The sequence below is a fragment of the Saccostrea echinata genome, unplaced genomic scaffold (genome assembly GCF_033153115.1).
Source record: "Saccostrea echinata isolate AGI-Se365-2 ecotype Australia unplaced genomic scaffold, CSIRO_AGI_Sech_v1 ptg000008l, whole genome shotgun sequence".
Lineage (NCBI taxonomy): Eukaryota > Metazoa > Mollusca > Bivalvia > Ostreida > Ostreidae > Saccostrea > Saccostrea echinata.
In genome coordinates this window covers 1,287,717-1,297,202 of record NW_026889757.1, presented here as the reverse complement: position 1 = coordinate 1,297,202, position 9,486 = coordinate 1,287,717, and the positions used below count along the sequence as shown (strand labels likewise).

The 9,486-nt window shown below is 33.2% G+C and overlaps 1 protein-coding gene across 2 annotated transcripts in view; it reads left to right on the top strand.

Moving 5' to 3' along the window:
• LOC133180905 (uncharacterized) overlaps positions 1-9,486 on the top strand; it is a 78,095-nt gene that overhangs the window by 32,073 nt on the left and 36,536 nt on the right. The window contains exon 1 of one of the 2 annotated variants that reach the window (XM_061315357.1): positions 5,198-5,426. The exons of the other annotated variant lie outside the window; for it this stretch is intronic. The gene's annotated coding sequence lies outside the window, so the exon portion shown is untranslated. Of the gene's footprint in view, positions 1-5,197; positions 5,427-9,486 lie in introns of those variants that run through there. 2 annotated transcript variants of the gene reach the window in all.

The window sequence follows — 9,486 nt, the reverse complement described above, 5'->3', positions numbered from 1 at the left end:
CACAGACGAGAACCAAAATGTCGTAGGTAAAATGAGTAACTCAGGTGACTTCCATGTATTTTTAAAATGTTTTATTAACAATGTTTTGATAAAACAAATTCACGATTTTTATTATTTTTTTATTTCTTAAGGATGGATGGCTATATATTTGAGGCAGTTGAGGAGACATCAGAAGTAGAACCATGCAACATTGTAATATGTGCTTATACAGCACTAAAAGAAAACATGATATCAAAAGGCATAAACGCACCAGGCATGATATAAACTCACAGACTACTGCTGTTTGTTCTGGAAAAGTGCTATATATAAATATATTTTCGATCAATGTGGGAAAATATACACGTCGCAACAAGGTTTAACGCTGTATAAACTTGGTCCGTTGATTAGGTCATCAAATTGTAAACTTTGAATTGAATGTTGTTGTTTTTTTTGAGACTTGATTTGGAATAAAAATTTTGTCTTGGTGTTTCATTTTATTTGGAATAATTTTGTCTTTTATTTCTTTTCTTGTTCTTCGTTGTGCTGTCATGATCATTTTTCAGAATTGATACCCCATTTCAATGACAGTAGTGTTAAAAAAAATTAATTTTTTCCCCGATTTCACTGAAAGTGGGGGATATTAATTTGGGTCTGTCTGTCAGTCCGTCTGTCCACCTTTCTGTCTGCAATGAAATTTCTCCCTGTGGCCTATGGAAGACCCGGCCCTAGTGAATTTGTTATGTAAAATTTTATTGCAAATACTCAAAGGCTTCTCGAGATATCGCGCGGAAACGAAAGTGTTACAGACAGACAGAAAGACGGACGGACTGACGGACGGACGGACAGGCAAAACCAAATTAATGTCCTCCACTTTCAGTGAAAGCGGGGGACAAAAATAGGTATTGGAATTCACTTGTACCTCAATACATGATAGAAATTTATCCGCCGATGAAGTCATTTATTTTTTTAATTGTAAGATAAACCCTGTACTAAGTTCATTAGTTATAAATTTATTATAGACGTTATAAAGAGTTCAAATTATGACAAAATTTTTATATTATTATATTACGTGTCACGTAGGCATATTTCATGAAGCGCGCTAGCGCTTCATGCATGAAAAATATGCCTACGTGCAAGTCTGTGTGATTTACACACCAATAATTCACACTAAACTTAAAAATATTCCTTATATTTACATTTTACAAGTTTAAAAGCACCAGTAATATACTCAATATTTGAATTTCTTGCTGCCCTATATCGTTACATTTTTATTTACGTCTCTGTAGCTTCATTGTGACGTCACTTTAGCGCGAGTTTTACTGTGTATATTTCTACGCGTGAGTATACACAAAAATGACTTTCAAATCAATTGCACAGTTGGCTTAGCAGAAAAACACAGCAAATGTAAACAGTAACGTTCAACGCATTATATGTAAGTATAATATTTTATTATATGATTGAATAACTCCCATCTCTCTGATTGGCTGAAATCCAACAATGTTAGAAAAATACTATGTTATATTGACCAGCACATGACCTTCCAGGTCAATACAAGGAATTCTTTATTCTATATTGGACCAAAAATAGATAGGGGAATTCCAAATTGATGCAAATAGTTTTGGAAAGTTATTTCACTTGCACCTGACTTCCACTCATATGAACATAGCATTAAGGCACATAACTTCTTGGGTGAGGTTTGGGGGGGGGGGGGGGGTTGCAGGAGGCCTGCCCCTCTCCCTAACTTTTGAGAATGGAAAGTTTTAAATTAAATTTTAATGATAGAAAATTTCAATGAAACCTTTCCTCCCCTCTTTTATGGATCTTTACATCCCACCAAATAAAATTTTGAGCTGGGAGAATTCTTTACCTTGGGGGGCAGGGGGTAGGGGGTGGAGGGGCTAGTCAAAGATTTGTTTTTAGGTAAGTTGTCATTATCATTTTTTCCCCTTTCAATGCCCCTTTTTCAAAATTAATCCTGTATATATATGCCTGACATTTATTTTTTTTCTACATTGCACCTAAACTAGAATTGAAAATTCCAAAATAATACAACTGGTTTTTAAACCCGTTTCTCTCATTATGTTCGGCTAGTACTTCAGTAGATGTGAACAAGTAAGATGGCATGGATTGCTTAATGAGAGTGTGTCATTTAATCATTGAATCATATAATAAAACAATTATTGCTGTTTTTTCGGTCAATACGATGATTTAGCCACCTTCGAAGTACAATATTCACCTCGCCTAAAAACCAGCAATAATTGTATAATATTGAAGAAAATACTGCATATACGCAAGGGATGTTGAATAGTAACTTTTGTAAAAGGTAACGCTTGTTATCAAAATATCAGATTGTTGTCTATTTTTCCCTAAATTTTGGATTTATTCAGTTTGAAAATCAGTTACACACAGAGCCATACAGCTATCCAGCCTTAGATATAGGAAGGTTCAGTTTAAATATTGTTTGCAATTTGCACATAGAAAAAAAGGTAACGCTTGTTAATTATACATGTAAATCTTATGACAGTTGAAAGAATCAGATTGATAACCGCCTTCTGGATAAATAAAACAACCATACAGTAAAAGATTGAATAATACCTATAATATAGTAATGTTAAATTGAAAACTATTATGAATGAATAATCGTTTCTACCTAAATTCTTATCGGATGATAATTTATTGTAAACGCTTAATTGATAATGCTTTCTAAGCGACCAGATTTTATAAATCTTTTATAAGAAGGAAATTGAAAAATGATGTTTACTTTTGTCTCTGTAAATAGGGGGTTGAATTATGTTAATGATTCTTTTGTATTCAGTTTTCTTATACAAGCTTCTATATCGAAAAAAAATGGTCTAATCCACGCCCGTGGGAAGCAATTTCAGTTTGTTGGGGGGGGGGGCAACTATACATTTTCAGTTGGGGGGGGGGCACTATCAACTACCAAAATTCCTTAAGAAGCAAAAAAAAAAAAAAAAAAAAAAAAAAAAAAAAAAAAAAACGTTTTTATTGAGGGGACACAAGCATAAAGTAGCTATGTTTTCTATAGTAATCTATATATCGGCAAAATTAAAAAAAAAAAAAATCAGACGTTTTTATTGAGGGGACAAGCAAATAGTAGCTATGATTTCTATAGTAATCTATATATCGGCAAAACTAAGTGCCCCCCCCCCCGGTTCCTACGGTCATGTTATCGCAAAACATGTCTAATTTTATCCCATTTTCACAAGAGAAAATAGTCTAAACACAAGCGACAATGATATTTCAATTTGGAGTCAGGTAATTCTCAAGAAATTACACCTAAAATTTTGTAAACATATTCTAAGCTTGAAAACATCAACACCAAACTTTATGGTGTACGGAGAACTTGGTAGACACCCTTTATTAATTGATATCAAAGTTAGAATGATCTCATTTTGGGGTAAACTTATTAATGCTCAGAGCTCTAAATTGTCTGCAAAACTTTTATGTGCATTGAAAATATGTAAGAATCCATGGTGTGATTTTGTTCAGAAAATTTTAAATGAATGTGGATTGACTTATGTGTGGTATGAAAATTCAATTAATATATCTTGGCTAAAAAATAAGGTATATACCACTCTCTTAGATCAGTTTAAGCAAACATGGTTTAGTGATGTACAAACTTCCCCTAAAGGTTTGAACTATAGAATTTTTAAAAAATCATTAATCTTTGAAGACTATTTGTTGAATTTGCCTCCTAAACAATCCAAGAAATATTGTTTATTTAGAACTGGGAATACAAAATTACCAATTGAGACTGGTAGATGGTTTAACATCCCTAGAGAAAATAGAATTTGTAAATTATGTAACAGCAACGAAATTGGGGATGAATTTCATTATTTATTTAAATGTACTGATGTGTCTATAAAGAACTCAAGAGTTATGTATTTGTCAAAGTATTTTCATTTGAATCCAAATGTTTTGAAATTTGAAATGCTTTTTAATGTAACCAATACTAATCAACTTAGCAAAATTTGTAAATTGCTAGATATTATAATTGAGAGAGTTGGCTCTCTTGGTTGACATACTCTGTTACCCCTTCTTCAGGCATGTAATATTTTCTGTTTATTATACTGTACATATCTTCTCTTCACTGTTTTGTCAGTTATGAGAATAAAGTTCAAGTTCAAGTTCAAGGTAAATGAGAATGACATTGTGACAATGATTTTGTTGAAATTTCTTGTTTCAAAGTGGCAGTAGTAACATATAAAAAGAAGGTATGGAAGCATTATATCATGTATCGAGAACTGAAAGAAAAAATAGAATTTATTTCAGAACTTTTCAATTAAGAACGCACCTAATTTACCAACGACTCGTACAATGAAAATACTGTCCCGCACAACGACACATACAGTAAATATTGAACGACGGATACAGTCGCATTTTGATTAAAGCAGTAAAATTAAGGATATTCTAATTATAATTAGGAATAAATTACGTTTCAATACCCCAATACTTATATTTCTCATTATTTGATACAATTCTTATCGAAAATGGGATGAACGCCAATGCCATAATATATCTTTTTAAGTCTTTGCACAACTACACTGCACTGCGTTTTGCATTGCGTTAAAAAACAAAGCTGCATTTTGACAAAACTGTGTTTCCTAGAGAACGTTTCATCATATATCTATGCGTTTTAATGCACAACACATTTAAATACTTAACATGTCTTCGAATAATTGCCGTCTTAATTTCATAATCCCATGACTGCATCAAGTTGTCAACCAAGAAACGCAACAACTTCCGGTTTTTTTAGTATGTGGGTTAGATACTGTGGTATTGGTCGCTGCTCAAGTCACTTTTCGAACAAGCACACACTGTCGCTAAAATTACTACCAAAAGTAAATTCCAAACTTTGACAACTTGTGAAAGCACCATCATCATGTGGATTCTAGATCAACATTTGTTGATCACTGGTCTAAAAAGCAAAATTATCTACAAACTTCACTAACTACCACAGATTGTATTATCTAAACGGCCCGTGTATAGCCATTCACTGCATGTTTAACCAGTGTGAAAAGCGTGTCGTTGACCCAGAGGCTCTATTTTGGCAATGCTGTGCTCAGGTTTAACTCCCTCGTCATTATTCAACTTAGGTATAAAGTATTTGAAAGTTTTGCCCTATTTAGGACATACAAGTGAATTTAGAGTATGAGAAAATAAGAAACAACAAAAACAAAACGGATTGGTTCATTTTTATTGTGCTACTCATTTTCAACGGACACGAGGAAAACAATTTTTAATTTTTTTAAACCGAGGGGAGTTATTCTCAGACAGTAGTAAATACAACAGCCGAAAAGTTTTGGAAAATATGAACAGTGACACATTTTAAAGAAGTTAGACTGAATTTCTAAGACCATGTAGACTTGAGAAATGGATAGTCTTCGTGAATCAAAATGAGGATGACCTTATGATAGGTGATAGAGGTGAGAGTTTATGTGCTATACTGTTATGTTTTAACAGGTGCGTGTTTGGGACATTAAAATACTGTTGGGACCTTTGGTGTCAACTTCTGTCGCGTGCTGTGACATCGCAGTTTCATAGAACCGCGTGTTTTGTTGAAGAAGATTTCGTTAAGAAATATATTTTTGTATATAAAAATAAGTATTTTTGCCTTGTACTACCTTGCATGATCAATGCACATGGTGGTTTAATGTTTTACCGTAATTCCCCAAATGAGCGCGCCTCCTGTAAATCGCTAAATGTTGCACGTTGGGTTTGTCTGTCTGTTCGTTTGTCAATAACTCTGTCACAGTTAGTTTCCGAATATCACAGGTGTAAGGATCATTTAACTCAAACATTGGTCACTGGCTAGGTCTCTACATGTATAGAATTATTTTTTTTGTTGTTGTTGTTGTCTCTAAATGTAGAATTTTTTTTAAACAAGGAGTCTCCATATGAGAAAGGTGCAAACACTTTGATTTGTCAATTAGTTATTTACTATTTGGATAAGAATAAGGATGGTAACAATTTTAAGGGTCAAGACTATTGTTTCAAAACTAGGAATATTATTTTCATAATTTGTTTGGTTTGGCATCATTTGCATAAAACTTCATGGTTGATGCATCTAGGGATGCAACTACTAGACATGCTTTGGATGCTAGATCTGACCTACATTTTTCCATATGAGAGACCACATTAAAATTTTAGGAGCTAGTCCATTTCCAACTAACAAGAAAATCTACCTGGACCAAACTTAAGTTGATTTGCATCTAATGATGCACATTACCAAATATTCCTTGGCTTCTGAATCTGACCTGCATTTTCTGGATGATTGAAGTTTAAAGTTCTTGCAGCAAGATCATTCCAATTTAACTATAAGCTGTACCTGGACCAAAGTTGCAAGAATGATGCATTTAGGGATGTACTGTCAGATATGCAACATTTTCCTGATGAGTGACCAGGTTTAAGTTTTTCGGAGCAAGTCCTTTTCCAGTTTACTACATTGTATAAGCCTTAAAGTGGCTAAATTAGCATAAGTGATGCATATCCGAATGCACACTATCAGAGAATTCATTTGATATGTGACTTTGCATTATTTATAGATATATTTGTTTTAGGTAAGTTTTGGAATACCTTTGTTCATATTTTTTTTTGTTTTCCAATCATTCGGGATCTAAAAATATCATAGTTAATAATCTGTTCATCAATATCAAATTGATGGCAAAACAATTTTGTGAAATCAGTCCTTTTCTTAAAGATAAAATATATAAGTCTCATAGCCTTACACTTTTTAGCTCACCTGAGCTGAAGGCCCAAATGAGCTTTTCTGAGAAAAATTTGTCCGTTGTATGTCACCATCATTATCATTGTTGTCGTCGTTGTCTTAACTAAACATTTTCATCTTCTTCTCCAGAACCACTGGGCCAATTTCAACCAAACTTGCCACAATTAAAGTATCTTATGGTGGAAGGAATTCAAGTTTGTTCAATGAAGGGCCATGCCCCTTTTCAAGGGGAGATAATTTAGAATTAGTGAAAATATATTTAATATTCAAATATCTTTTTTCTCATATAGGTGATCAAAGTTTACACATGTACTAGGAATACATAGAAAAAAGTCTTATTTTATTCTCAAGAACAGCAAAGGCATGATTAGTCATTGTAATATGAAAGCATCCTCAGATAGTGTAGATTCAAGTTTGTTCAAATCATGACCCTCTGGAATAGGGTTGGGCCACAACAGTGATTAAATTTTTACAAGGAATATATAGTAAAACAATTGATGTAGAAACGCAATGCCGTAGTGACTCAGGTGAGTGTTGTGGCCCGTGGGCCTTGTTATTTTTTATGAGAGCCACTAATTTCGTCTTACCATCTAAAAGAAACAAATCCACTGCAGTGGTTAAGCCAACCCAAGAATGCTTTGATTTAATTTTTTGCGTGCTTTCTCTAACAAGTGGTGTTTTGTGAGTGGTGCTATCAGTGAAGGTGTGGTGATGTAAGAAAACACCTGGATGATAAGATTGAGGGTAAAGGTCACACATGATTACACACAGCTTCTGTGTACTCGGTTTCATATTTTTTTAGGAATATGACCCTATGCCCACTAACATTTGAGTTCCTGCAATGATGAAAATTTTTATCAGAAGTTTACAAATGAAATGAAATTCAAGTTAATTTAGTATACCATACATGGCAAAATTTGTAACACATCAATGGTAAAAATGAATTTTAACAAGTGACCTATCAATTTAATTACGTATTCACATATTAAATTTATTTTTTTTTTTTTTTGCATTACTTTTGTGCATCTTCCTCCATGATTAAATTTTCAGATGTGGAGAACCCTGTCTTGTATTCCTTGTTATTTTATCGGTAAAATAAGTCAAATTTTGGTAGAACTAACTCCCCAATTTTACATGGCTTTTATTTCAATAATAATATGTAGTACTCCATCTGGCAAAATGTGTACTGGCAAAATATGTACCTGTAGAGAAATGTCTTGACAAAAGTTTTAACCTTACTAAAATAGTGTCCCGGCAAAACAAGCAAAATAATTTAGTGCTCCCAGACCCTATATTTTAATAATAAAAAAAAAAAAGACGAAATATCGTCATTTTGTCTTCTTTTCTATTTTGTATTAAATTGAAAAATAACTTTTCCACTCTCATTTTGCTTGTGAATTTTGCATGCAATCATTTTAACTCTGTTGTTGTCAACTTTATTTGAGAAATAAAGTTTTTTTTACAATATGTTCTGTCCTTTTTTCAGTTGGCGGATCTAACATTTTTCAATTGAGGTAATTTAGTATTCTAAAAAACTCTAGATTTTTATGACTGTTTTTCGTCATTTTCTTAAAAATGACAAGTTTTAGTCCTAACAAAAAATTAGCTTTATGACTATGGTAGTAATCATTTTCGGAATGACGGACTCTGACCATTGTTATTAAGATGGCAAAATGCAGCAGACAGGAAAGCAAAAAAGGGTAAAGCCTAAGACTCTGGAATACTTGTTGGATAAAAAACATATTCAATTAAAAAACATGGGAGATCCTATATTTATGAAAAGATGTCTTGAAAAAAAAATACTGTGTCATTTAGATTCTTAACCCTTCTTTGATCTCATTTATTTAAACATTTATATATCAAAACCAAATTTGGAACTGTTGTTAATGCTGTAAGGGACAATCAAATTTAGGGGGCAGGAGGAATTAATTTGATTTTTTGAATATTATACAAATTCTCTGGTATAGGTACAAGAACTGCTTTTGAATACTGTGTTCTATTGAGAGACACCTGTCCTTGACCTTACTGATAAAGTCTTAGTGAATCATTCTCCTTAGTTCACCTGGCCACTGCAGTGAGTGGCATAATGGTGAAATTAAGTCATCAATCACCGAGCGTCACAAATACTTATGTACACAGGTAGATTACTGTGGCCACCCTTATCAGGGGTAAAGACAATATTTGTGGTCTGACCCGCAGTGTTCCCCATCTCCCTATGTGTTAAGTGGTGATTATTCCCCGCTTTCAAGCTACAGGCAACCTAAGCCTAAGGTTTGAGCCAACATGACAGGTTCACTACATGTAAAGTAGAATTACTATGTATTTTGATATGGAGTAGATTATAGGTTTTCCTCCTTATTTTAGTTATTGTAAATGGCCAAGCTGGTCCAGCATTGTCTGGAATTTAAGGCCAAGCAGTCTTATTGCTTTGTTTTGACTGCAGGTAATATAAATCTGAAATATAAAAGAATTGATTTAATTGATGACTTTGATTTTTGAAATGATTTAAGATTTGGCAAGTTGACAGACTTACATGAAAATGTTAGAAAAATTGGACATGCAACACAACCATTACTTAAGTTGGTACATTAATAGGAAACTTTTAGCATAGAGTCATCGGTATCTTGTATGCTCTTAAAATCAGCAGTATCTTGTACAAAACACAATAAATGCTCAGTCTACTTTAAACACTGTTATATGGTGTGGATGTTACAGGCCAGGGGGGCTATTGTGAAGACTTCCTTAGTCAGTCTAGGTGG